Source organism: Triturus cristatus, chromosome 12 (assembly GCF_964204655.1).
Source record: "Triturus cristatus chromosome 12, aTriCri1.1, whole genome shotgun sequence".
NCBI classification, from domain to species: domain Eukaryota; kingdom Metazoa; phylum Chordata; class Amphibia; order Caudata; family Salamandridae; genus Triturus; species Triturus cristatus.
Window position 1 is genome coordinate 384,194,995 of NC_140595.1, and position 12,228 is coordinate 384,207,222.

Consider the following 12,228-nt stretch of genomic DNA (forward strand, 5'->3'; position numbering starts at 1 on the left):
ATATGATTGGTCTGATAGTGCCAATGAAGTCTTTCTTAGGATAACAGTTTTGATTCTCTCTGCCCCAGCCTTGTCATCTTTTATAGCTGTCAAATTGTGTTTTTGGACTCTGCATGCCAGTCAGTTCGGTTTGGGAGCTGTTCCTTCCCAGTGGGTTGTCAAAAAAGAACATACCTTTGCATGTATGAAGTGAGAATAGTTGTCAGAAGCACCTTTTATCTGATTCCACAGGAGTCGAAGACAGTCCCAAAGCTCCTCCACTAGTACTCCCACCAATAGCAGTATCTATTGGTGAGGGAAATAGCAGAGGGGAAGGGGGAAGTGGATAAAAGAGAGACTGGCTTGCTGCGTAGGTTTAAGGAAATCCTCTGCCCTACCTCCGTCTATTCTTCTATTTGAGTTTAATCATGATACCTGCACTGGAAAGAAGAAAATACCTGCATACCTCAATAATCTTGCTTTTTCTGAGACATCTTAAACCTATGTGTCATTCAACATTCTATTTACCAAATAGAAGTAAGGCAACAGCTTCTCTCTTATTTGGTTGTTGGATATTAATGTTAAGCACATTAATCGATTAATACTGTGCTAGAAGGAATTTTAGCACTTGAGAATTAATTATCTTTTCAAGATTCTTTTTGCAAATCTGTTCTTTTCAGTCTTTGTTCTTTCTTGAGTATCCTTCGTATACTGTTCTCTTGTCGATCAAAAAAGATAATAAACATTTTCTCTTACCAGTTGTTGGCTGGGAATTGTTCTTGTGAAACAGCTGAGACACTACCAGTATTGTTCTCATTGAAGTTCTGACTTCTACTTTCTGTTCAGGCAAGATAGGTTATTTTCCTGGAGGTTCTCCTCAAAAATGTCTTTTATAGTTCTCCTATTAGAGCTCGAGAATTTTGGAATTGTGACAAGTTACTCTAGTGCCATAAAGGTACCGAGTTTCATGGGTAGTTGGGTTAAATTACTGAAGTATCACTAATGCACAATTGAGACACTTTCTAGGTACTCAGAAACTAACTAAGAACACTACTCGAAAAGCGCTATACAGGCGCTAAACCAAGACACTAGTTCTGCCTTGACTAAAATGACAATCTCTTTGAGGGACTTACGCTGAGGTAAGACGCTACTGGCGCCTCACGAACACCAGATGAAGTGCGCAGTTTCTTGCTTGTGCATGCGCACTACGCTCTTCGTTCTTCTCGCGCCGGGAACCACTAGCCTGCTGACTCTGATCTAGAGGATGCGCATCACTTCCTGGAATCATCTTAGTTGAGTCTTTAAGTAAGCTTAAATAATGTCTCAAAGCCTTTTTAGATACAGAATGAAATCTTTTCCAATGAGGATATTTGGTTGCCTTTCTTAGACGAGCATATTTTCCAGTTTGACAATTCAAAATACTGGCACAGGCCAAAGTGTTCCTGACAATAGAACTCACAAAGATCCAAAAAGTAAGGCAATATGTCCATATCTTAAGGTGGAGAAGCATCCTGGATGGCTGCAACAAGAGACATTTTGGGTCTCATACCTTGGTCTGAGATATGTCCCAAATAATCCAACTGACGTGTTAAAAATTGTCATTTTACTTTCCTCAAAGTGATTCCAGCACTCTTGAACACACATAACCCTCTCTCCAAAATTAGGTTATACTCCTTGGCTCTCTCAGCAAAAACAAGCACGTCATCTTGGAAGGCATGCACACTCGTAATACTGAACAAAATCGTGCCCACAAACGTTTGGAAGACAGTTGCTCCAGACACAAAACCAAAAGGCATGCACAAAAATGTATATGCACCAAAGGATGTGATGAAGGTTGTCTAATGCTGGGATTCAGAAGCAAGTTGAATCTGGTGGTAAGCTGATCCAACAGGAAAGATTTTTGATTTAGCCAGATTAGCTAATAGTCAGGTACTTTGGCTAGGGGACGGCAATCAATAATGATATTTTTTTATTCAGTGTACTCAAGTCAACACATAAACGTATCTCATCCGTTTTCTTCCTCACTATAACCACTGGATTGACCCATTCAGATGAATCAGTAGTTGGAATAACCCTTTATGAACATAATTTGTCCTAGTTTTTGTTTGAGTTTTGGTCTTACACTCGTGTCTATGTTCTACTCTCCAAACTCCTTGGGATGTTTATCTGTTGTGTTGAGCAGAGTTTTGTTCCACTTTTGAAAGTAGAGAGAATCTGAAGTAATGGTGATAGACATTTCTTGAATCTGCCATTATTACTAGTTTCTGGCCGCCTATTATCACATCGCACCGTGGGCCTTTAGATTTCCCAATATTTTCATCATCAGAGTTGATGGTGAGCACCACTTTTGACAAGTCGTGGACCCACTGCTCAGATTTACCCTTTATACTACTCACTTTCATCAATACCCTTCAATCAATCAATCAATCAAAGGCATTTATAACGCGCACTACTCACCCGGAGGGTCTCAAGGCGCTTGGGGGGGGGGGGGGTCCGCTACTGCTCGAACAGCCAGGTCTTGAGCTTCTTCCTGAGGGAGAGGTGGTCTTGGGTCAGGCGTAGGTTGGGAGGGAGGGAGGTCCAGGTCTTGGCGGCCAGGTGGGAGAAGGACCTTCCTCCTGTTGTCGCTCTTCGGATGCGGGGGACGGCGGCGAGGGCGTGACTGGTCGATCGGAGATGGCGTTTGGGAGCGTAGAAGTTGAGGCGGCTGTTGAGGTAACTCGGGCCTTGGTTGTGTAGGGCTTTGTGTGCGTGGGTGAGGAGCCGGAAGGTAATTCTCTTGTTGACCGGGAGCCAGTGCAGGTCTCTCAGGTGTCTGGAGATGTGGCTGTGTCTGGGGATGTCGAGGATGTGTCTCGCTGAGGCGTTCTGGATCCGCTGGAGTCTCTTCTGGAGCTTGGCGGTGGTTCCGGCGTAGAGGGCGTTGCCGTAGTCCAGACGGCTGGTGACGAGGGCCTGGGTGACCGTCTTCCTGGTCTCGGTGGGGATCCACCGGAAGATCTTACGTAGCATGCGCAGGATGTTGAAACAAGACGAGGAGACGGTGTTGACTTGTCTGGTCATGGAGAGGGAGGAGTCTAGGATGAAGCCCAGGATGCGTGCGTGGTCTGTCGGTTTGGGTGCGGTGCCCAGGGCGGGGGGCCACCAGGAGTCATCCCAGGCGGAGGGCGAGGAGCCCAGGATGAGATATTCCGTCTTGTCTGAGTTCAGTTTCCAGCGGCTGGTCGGCATCCATTCGGCTACGTCTTTCATCCCTTGGTGTAGGTTGGCTCTGGCGGTGGCGGGGTCGTTGGTGAGGGAGAGGATCAGCTGTGTGTCGTCGGCGTAGGAGATGATGTTGAGGTTGTGTTGGCGTGCGATGGCCGCAAGGGCGCTCATGTAGACATTGAAGAGGGTGGGGCTGAGCGAGGAGCCTTGGGGAACGTCGCAGATGACTTCTGTTGCTGCAGATCTGAACGGGGATAGGCGAACTCTCTGTGTCCTTCCAACGAGGAAGGAGATTATCCAATCCAGTGCCTTCTCCTGGATTCCGACGTTGTTGAGGCGCTGCACTAGGGTGCGGTGGCAGACAGTGTCGAATGCCGCGGAGAGGTCTAGGAGGATGAGGGCCGCTGTTTCTCCATTGTCCAGCAGGGCTCGGATGTCATCGGTGGCAGCGATGAGGGCGGTTTCAGTGCTGTGGTTGGCCCGGAAGCCAGACTGTGAGGGGTCGAGGGATCCGTTCGTCTCGAGGAAGGCGGCCAGCTGCTTGTTGACTGTCTTCTCGATGACTTTGGCTGGAAACGGGAGGAGCGAGATGGGGCGGTAGTTCTTGAGTTCGGTGGGATCCGCTGTTGGTTTCTTTAGTAGAGCGCTGAGATCGGCGTGCTTCCAGCTCTCCGGGAAGGTGGCGGTGTCGAAGGAGGTGTTGATGATGTCCCGCAGGCAGGGTGCGATGACAGCGTCGGCCTTGTTGAAGACGTGGTGAGGGCAGGGGTCGGTTGGGGATCCGGAGTGGATGGATTTCATCGTGCGGATGGTGTCTTCGGTGTTGATCGGTGTCCAGGCGCTGAGGGTGGTGGTGGGGGGCGTTGGTGCGGTCGTGGGGGGCGTTGTTTGTGTGCTGAAGCTGTTGTGTATGTCAGCGATCTTGTTGTGGAAGTACGAGGCGAGGGAGTTGCAGAGTTCTTGCGATGGGGTGATGTCGTTGTTTCCGGCGTTGGGGTTGGAGAGCTCTTTCACGATGTTGAAGAGTTCCTTGCTGTTGTGTGCGTTGTTGTCCAGGCGGTCCTTGAATGCTGTTTTCTTGGTGGCGTGGATCCGCTGATGGTGCTTTCGGGTGGCGAGCTTGAGGGTAGTCATGTTGTCCGGTGTTGGGTCTCTTCTCCAGGCTTTCTCGAGGGCTCGGCAGTTCTTCTTGGAGCATTTGAGTTCGTCGGTGAACCAAGGGGCCTTCTTGCTGCCGGGTCTGCTGGGCGGGGTCCTCAGAGGGGCGAGTTCGTCCGCGCAGTTGCTGATCCACTTCGTGAGGTTGTCGGCGGCCTGGCTGGGGTTCGCTGAGCTGGCGGGAGGGTGCTGGCTCAGGGATGCGGCGAGTTGGTCAGCTGTGATCTTGTTCCAGCTTCTTGGTGCAACCTGTGGCTGGTGGTGGTGGATCGTGGTCCTTCTGAAGCTGAAGTGGATGCAGCTGTGGTCCGTCCAGTGGAGTCCGGTGGCGTGGCTGAAGACGATGTCCTTGCTGGATGAGAAGACGGCGTTGAGTGTGTGTCCGGCGAGGTGGGTGGGGGTGGTCACCAGCTGCTTGAGTCCGAGATTGGCGAGGTTGTCAAGCAGGGTAGTGGTGTTGCGGTCGTTGTCGTTCTCCAGGTGGAAGTTGAGGTCCCCGAGGAGGATGTAGTCAGCGGAGGGGAGGGCGTGCGGGCTGATGAAGTCGGCGATGTCTTCGCTGAATGGTGTGCGGGGTCCCGGGGGTCGGTAGATCAGGGTGCCTCTGAGGGTGGTCTTGGGGTCGGTGTGGATCTGGAAGTGCAGGTGTTCGGCGGTTGTCAGGGTGTCGTCGGTGTTGGTCGTGATGCGGATGGTGTTCTTGTGGATGATGGCGATGCCTCCTCCGGTCTGGTTGCCGCGGTCCCTCCGGGTGATCTTGTAGCCCTCTGGGATGGCGATGTCGGGCGCTGAGGAGGCGTTCATCCATGTTTCCGTGAGGAAGGCGACGTCAGGAGCTGTGGTGTCGAGGAGGTTCCAGAGTTGGACAGCGTGTCTGTGGACGGAGCGGGTGTTGAGCAGGATGCACTTCAGGTGGTTGCTGCTGGTGTTCGGCTTGGTGAGTGTTGGTGCAGTGCAGGTCCGGATGCAGGTGAACTTGCAGGAGTGGCAGCTGAAGGGTCCGTGGGTGCGTCTCGGGGTGGCTCGGAAGCATCCTGGGTTTCGGCCGGTGTTGAGAACGTTGAGGGTGGCGGCGGCGTAAGTCCGGCGGGTGAGCTGGGGTCTGCGGGGGCCAGGGGTCCTGGCGCGGGGCGCGGTCCAGGCGCGGACGGGCGTAGACGGGCTTACCTTTGGCGCACCTTCGGCGCTCAATCGGTGCTCCCGCTGCGCGCGTCCGCTGCGCGGTCGCTCAGGGGGCGTCATAAGAAGGGAGCCGGGAGGGAGGGTCCGCTGGGAGGCGGGGAGCGCGGGGGCCAATCGGCAGGCGGGGGGGCGGGGTCGCGGCAGGGAACGGCGGGAAAACCTATGCGGGCTTGGTGGGCGGCCCTGCGGCGGCTGGGGCGCCGGGGATCCGAGGTCGGGCGGCCCTGCGGCGGCTGGGGCGCCGGGGATCCGAGGTCGGGCAGGCAGCAGGTAAGGAGGCAGGCAGAGCAGGCGGGCAGCGTGGGGTCGACCAGGCCGTGGAGGGCGCAGTGGTACCCTTGAACTCCTGAAACACTTTGGAAATGGCCACATTCACCACACTTATTGCAGCGGTTGTTAGTAGCAGGACATGCAGAAAAATTGTTGAAGTGCATTCTGGACCACCTCTGAAACGCATATTGTTATACCTCCTTTGTGCAAATTTAGTTCCCTATCCTTGATGGAGATGGGACCCACAGTATCAGTTTCAGAAATAGTATTTACACTTGGGATTCTATGACTGATAGACTCTGAAGCCATTCATTTGCGTGACATGATGGATCTCTCAATGTATTTTGCTATGTTTATACCTTCAGATAGTGTGGGATCTCTACAACTTGAAAAACGTTTTTATCTTTTTTGATGAACAGCAGTACAGAAATTGATCCCGAATATACACCTCTAGAGCTTTGTCAAAATTACAGGTTGATACCAACAGCCTCGAGGCTGAAATATACTCCTCCATGCCCTATCCTCTGAGTTTTGTTTATGTCGGAAACATTTAAATAGCTCTTGTAGGACACTTGGCTCCTCTGAAAATGTATTTCAGTTTTGCAATAGCTTTTGAATGTTCATTCCATGTTCCAAAACGACCAGGTGGGGCATCCGCCTTAGGCAAAGAGACATCTGTATGGTTATGTGGTGCAGAAGCTCAAGTTAAGGCAGATCTGATACAGTTGGACCTTCCCAGAAGGCGTACATCTGTACTGTATAAAAAAAAGTGATAGTAAGATCATTTGAGGAGGCTAAGGAGGATTTGCAAATCCTCTGTAAATTAGTCCCTGGGGATTGGCACCCCCCGGCTGTGAATAAAGGGGAGGTGGGTCGTGCGGTGAAAGGGAGGGGGGCCCACGTGGCCACCATCCTGGAGTCATTAGTGGCCCAGAGGACCCCATCCCTAGTGTTGGGCTCCTGCTATGTTTCCCGAAACCAGTCCCAAGATGCTTGTTCCCAGTCCAGGGAAACCTGGCCTGGCAGTTCGGTCTGGACTGTTCCCATGAGCAGCAGGGTCAAGACTGATTTGCAAATGGCTGGATCCAAACTGGGTTGGCTTAGTGAGCAGAAGAACGATTATGGATTCAACCCAGATATGTGACTGGGGGTGAGAGTCTTACACAACTTACTGTAAGCAAATGTTAACTAGTTATGAGCAAGGAATATATAATTAATCCAACGGCAATTGTGGATGACATTGGAATTTTAATGCGAAATGGGCACAACTATAAAGTCTATTGAAGCAGAGGCCATATTCGTTTGTGATATAGCAGGGCACTAACAAAATGAAAAGATAATACAAAATATAAGTAATTCATTTAGTCATATGCAAGATCAACACAATTCAAGGTATGTGCTGCTATGTACCTCAGGGTTAATCACACCGCTGACATAAATTGTGTCAAATATAATATATATAATGATAATATATTCAAAATGTCGATGCTTCAGAAATGATTATACCTCCTTTCCCGTATGCATATGGCTGTGTCCAATTTGGGGTGACATAGTGAGCAAAAGAACTATGGGTTAAACCGAGATCTCTTGACTGGGGGTGAGTGGTTGAAAAGTTTCAGCACTCCGTCCATCATCTTGTTGTGTTTGCTAAGTAGAGTAATTGTATAGCTTATGTTATTGGCAGTGCCTCTATCAGGAACAAAACCATGTTGTCATGGTGAGACTGTGAGCAGTAATCATGCTTTCATAGAAAATCAGAACTTTTTAGTAAATATTATTGCATTTAATTAACAAAATCAGCCAATACAACCCATGCTCTCCAGGAAGTTTGCCTTTATTGAGGACTTTATACTTGTATATTTGTACTTTATTTGTTTGAGACAAAGACACTGGACATATGCCAGATTGCTGATACTCTAAATATAGGGAGCACATGAACAGAATAATTAATCATATTTAGCTTTATAAAATTCTAAGGGTATACCATCTTCTCCCAGAGCTTTATCAGCCAGAAAATCAGCAATAGCAGGTTATCTTTGGACTTGCAATCAGATTATTATGAATCTCTGATTCTTCCTTTGAAAAGTCTTTTAAATGAGTAGAGTTTAGGTATGAATAGAGGTACTCTTACAAGAATTACCTCTTGAATAAAATTGTTGATGATGCACTTGATGAAACTTGACTAAGTTGCCATCGCCAGTAACCTAAATAACTGCATGATATCTTCCCTCAATTTCATTGCCAGGATCCTACCCATAGACTCACTGTATTCTTACACTTTTTTTGTTTTTTGCTCCGAATACTCACTCTAAACATCAGGTTAGGCAGCAATCACCTCTGATATATTATAGTTTGCTGAATCTTTATTTTCGATTGCTTTAGCATGCTTATTTTCAAAATTGACTAGAAGCTAAAATCGGTTTCATTTTCGTTTGAGGAATCTTTTCTTATTTGATAGATAGCTTAGCCTGATTCTTCTAAATAAAGTTTTAAAATCACTCCATTCAATATACGACCATGTTATGAGACATAAAATCGACAACTGATCCTTGTATCATCCGGGGATTGGCTGATTCTAGCAACAGACCCTGATTAAAAGTCCACCCGATGCTTGGTCTAAGACACGTATAATCTGCTCCTTTTACAAAAAGATCAGTGCTTGAATAGTGTTTCTGAGTATGAATTAAATGTTTAGCCAGGATCGTTCCCTTAAAGATACGCCAGCTGTCCAATAGACCATAAATTTCACATAAGCTTGCAACTGAAGCTCTTACTGGTTGCATTCAGCAATGACTGATATTTCAACTCAATGAAATGCTATTGTACAGTGAGCAATTACAGTCCACACAGATAATAAGTTGACTCTCCCTGCCTGCCAATTGATTTGCAAGTTAATCAGATATGTTTGGGTGCCGTGAGTGTACAATCATACTCCAGCCTTTGGTTTCAGAGGCCTTATAAATCCCCAACCAGTTGCCATGGTGGGCTAGTATGGCAAGTCTTATATGTGTTAATTAAAGTTTTATGGCCACTCTCATAACCACATATCTTGAGGGAAAACATGATGGTTGACTAGGTCTTGGCCGTAGTGCATTCCTACCTTCTCCATGGCTGTACTTTTAGGACTTCTTGCTGAGGCTGTTTGTCCTTAAACCCAGAACTGCCGATAGTATATTTTTTTGGTTGTGCTCCTCTTGCAGTCTCACTCTGCTTGATGTTAGTTGGATACCAGAAAGTGCCTTGCCTGCTCAAAGTGCTCCAGACTGACCTAATGAATCTAAAAGCTGTCAAATCACTTAGGAAGATGAGTGATATAGCAGCAATAAACATGTGCCTTTGACCTTTGGGAGTAATGGACACTTTTTTAAATGTCAGAGGCAGAGCTGGTCCCCTCTTCTTCTGACTATGATGACTCTAAGGTGCAGGATGGCTCCTCCCCAGGAGGTATGAATACATTGATCAATAGGGAATGTAAGTAGATCAGTGAAATCAAACTGATAAGTACTGATAATCTTGTGGTGGTTAATATGCACAGGCCAAAAACAGGAGCTGGCGGAATACCATTCCAGTAATGACAAAGTAGATATGCCATTCTAAAATCGGGATGGCTGCATGTTGTTGCAATATCAGCAATTACATACCACAGCATAACAAACGCAAACGTATCCTCATCACTAAACAGATCAGAATATAAAATATATAAGGGATAAAGTACCCCCTGTCATACATTATAAGGCTATTGCAAGTCACTGAGTAGTTCATAACTATATAGAGGGTTGAGGTTGAAGGCCAAGTTCCTTTATAAGGTTACGGAACTCCGAGTGACTTGCAATATCTGTATCATGTTAAGTAGGGGGTACTTTATCCCATATAATACATGGTCACACCATCACCTTTCCCACAAACCACTTAAAACCTTTGTTCGAAGCTCTTTCATATGTATGAGAGAACATGTTTGCAAACATGGAGAATAAAAATAAAACCTTTAGTGCAAAATTAAACACATAGAACACCTGTTATATGTTTGTTGCAAAAAGATTTTAGAAACAGTTCAATACAAGCCAGGTTTTTTTTAGTTTTCTAATAAAAAAGCTGCAGTAGTTCATAATGTGTAAAAACATGCCGAAAGATTCTTACTTTTCTATAATTATCAAAGGTATTAGAGAGGCATAAATTATTTTCAAGGACACAAGGTAAAAGTGAAAAAGTCAAAACATACATTGCTGCTTTATAGGGTCTAGCAAACACGTGCAAGTTTGAGTCTTTGCAAGAGTCCCTCATCAGGGATCAGTTGGTTATATGCGCCAACAACCCCAAGATTCAGGAGAGGCTGCTGGTAGCCAATCCTGATCTGAAAGAATCCATTGACATAGCTGTGGGGATCGAGCACACCGCTGACTGCATGGTTGCCATGAAAGGGAAGGGGGACAAATCCCCTGAGGTCAATGCCATAAGCAAACATGAGGTGGGAAAAGATACTAAGAGTAAAACTTCTAATACATTCCCTTCCGGTACCAAACTCAAGTGTTATAGGTGTGGGAGCCCGAGTCATCTAGCCAACAATCGTGTGTGCCAAGCCCGTTCAGTCACTCGCTATAAATGCGGGAAAAGGGGACACTTGACCAGGGTTTGCAGGGAACAGCGTTCCAAATCAGTGTTGTCAATTGAGCATGAATCCTCTTCTGACACCAAGATAATCTTTCAACTTAAAGACATAGAAGACTCTGCTAAATTTCCCTCTTGCAATATCACCTTGGACAATAAACCTGTAACGGTTTTCGCAGACTCCTGTTCCCCATTCACCTTAGTTGACGCCAAGGTATTCTCCCAACGTTTTCCCTCCTGTCAAGAAGATATACTTCCCCCTGACATCCAACCTGGGGGTTACAATGGGGATCCCATAACCGTATTGGGCATGACCACCATGGAGATAGGATTTAAAGGAAGGAATACGGTGGACAAGATTTACATCACCCAGAAGGGATCCAACTTGTTAGGGTGGAAACACCAAAGGGAACTTGGAATCATGTGAGATCCCATCCTCGTCGCCAGTGTTACAAAGAAGACGAATCTCCGGTCTTGTCATAAAATCATCATGTTCTTTCTGCTTGTCATTTTAAGCTAGTAAAAAAGAGAAGAAAGAAAAGCATAATTACATTTTCCTGTTGTTTTAAACAGCTGCTCCATGCCCTGATCCTTCCTTTAACCTCGGCTGCTGGCTCTGGCAGCAGGCATTGTGATGTCAGAACTCGACTGCAATAGCTTATTACAGTCACTTCCTAATGTGTTTTCTTTAGAATCGGCTACGGAGTGTGTCAGAAGTCACCGATAGTAAAGAAATTATACACAGGAGCTCATAAAGGGATTGCAAAATCCCATGTATTATATATGGGTTATAGTACCCCGTCATACAGTGAAAGAATATTGCAAATCACAGAGGAATTCTGTGACCGTATAGAGGAACGAGACCGCAAGGCAGAGTTCCTTTATAAGGTCCCAGAACTGTAAAAAACAAAATAAAAACACAATCACAGTCCAATGGTCTGAGCCCGCTGAAGGGGGTGCTTTCTTTGTGTAAGTGCACTTTGCACAAGAGTAAAAGGTTTTTTCTCACAGCAAGGTAAACCAGTGCCTGAAGTGGGCTGAACCTGGGCCCCTTGCTGTGTACTGTATTGGTTGAAAGAAAAACTGTGAATGAACCAATGGATGTTGAGAGATGGCTGAATCCCCCTATAACGAAGTAGATTGCAGATATAATTTTATTACATTCAAAAGGTCTTGGCTAATGCCAGACCTAAAAATGGGCTTAAGTAGAACCAAGAACCATTTCATTTAAATGGGATTTTTTTTTCGGCACCTACTCTGTGACAAAGCATGGCCTAATTCAAAAGGCTGGGTTGAGAATTCAACATTTTTGAAACTTCATGATATTGCCATGTCACCGTGGAAAGCGGATGATGTTTTTGCCAACTAATTAAACTCTTTCAGGAAGCAGGTGCTCAGATATATATTCACCAGCTGGCTTAACTCAGTCGTCAAATTTGGTTGAGCACTTTTTAAAAAACTTCAGACGAGAAAGCCAAATATGCGAATCAACTTGGTCGTATGTAATGCATAATTGTATATTAATGTTGGATATAGATGGAATTAGCTCACAATTCAATTAAATTTAACCTCGAAGGAGCACCACCTGTAGGTATTGAAAGATAAACACATACGTGAAAAAACTTGATTCCTTTTCTGTAAGATCACTTCTCTAGAAGGCATCCATCTGAGCTAAGGTGAGGGTATTTCTGATGGGGTGCTCGGTGGCTGTACAAAAACAGCCATATTAGGGTTGATTTTCCCCAAAAAGGTGTGACGTCAAAGCCATTGACAAAGGCCTCTGTGCATGTTCTAGAGTTCTGGGTGGGTGTTCAGTAATTGGGGTTG

General features: G+C 46.4%; 1 protein-coding gene across 7 annotated transcripts in view; it reads left to right on the top strand.

Moving 5' to 3' along the window:
* NUDT7 (nudix hydrolase 7) overlaps positions 1–12,228 on the top strand; it is a 59,149-nt gene that overhangs the window by 45,855 nt on the left and 1,066 nt on the right. The gene's annotated exons all lie outside the window — the stretch shown is intronic.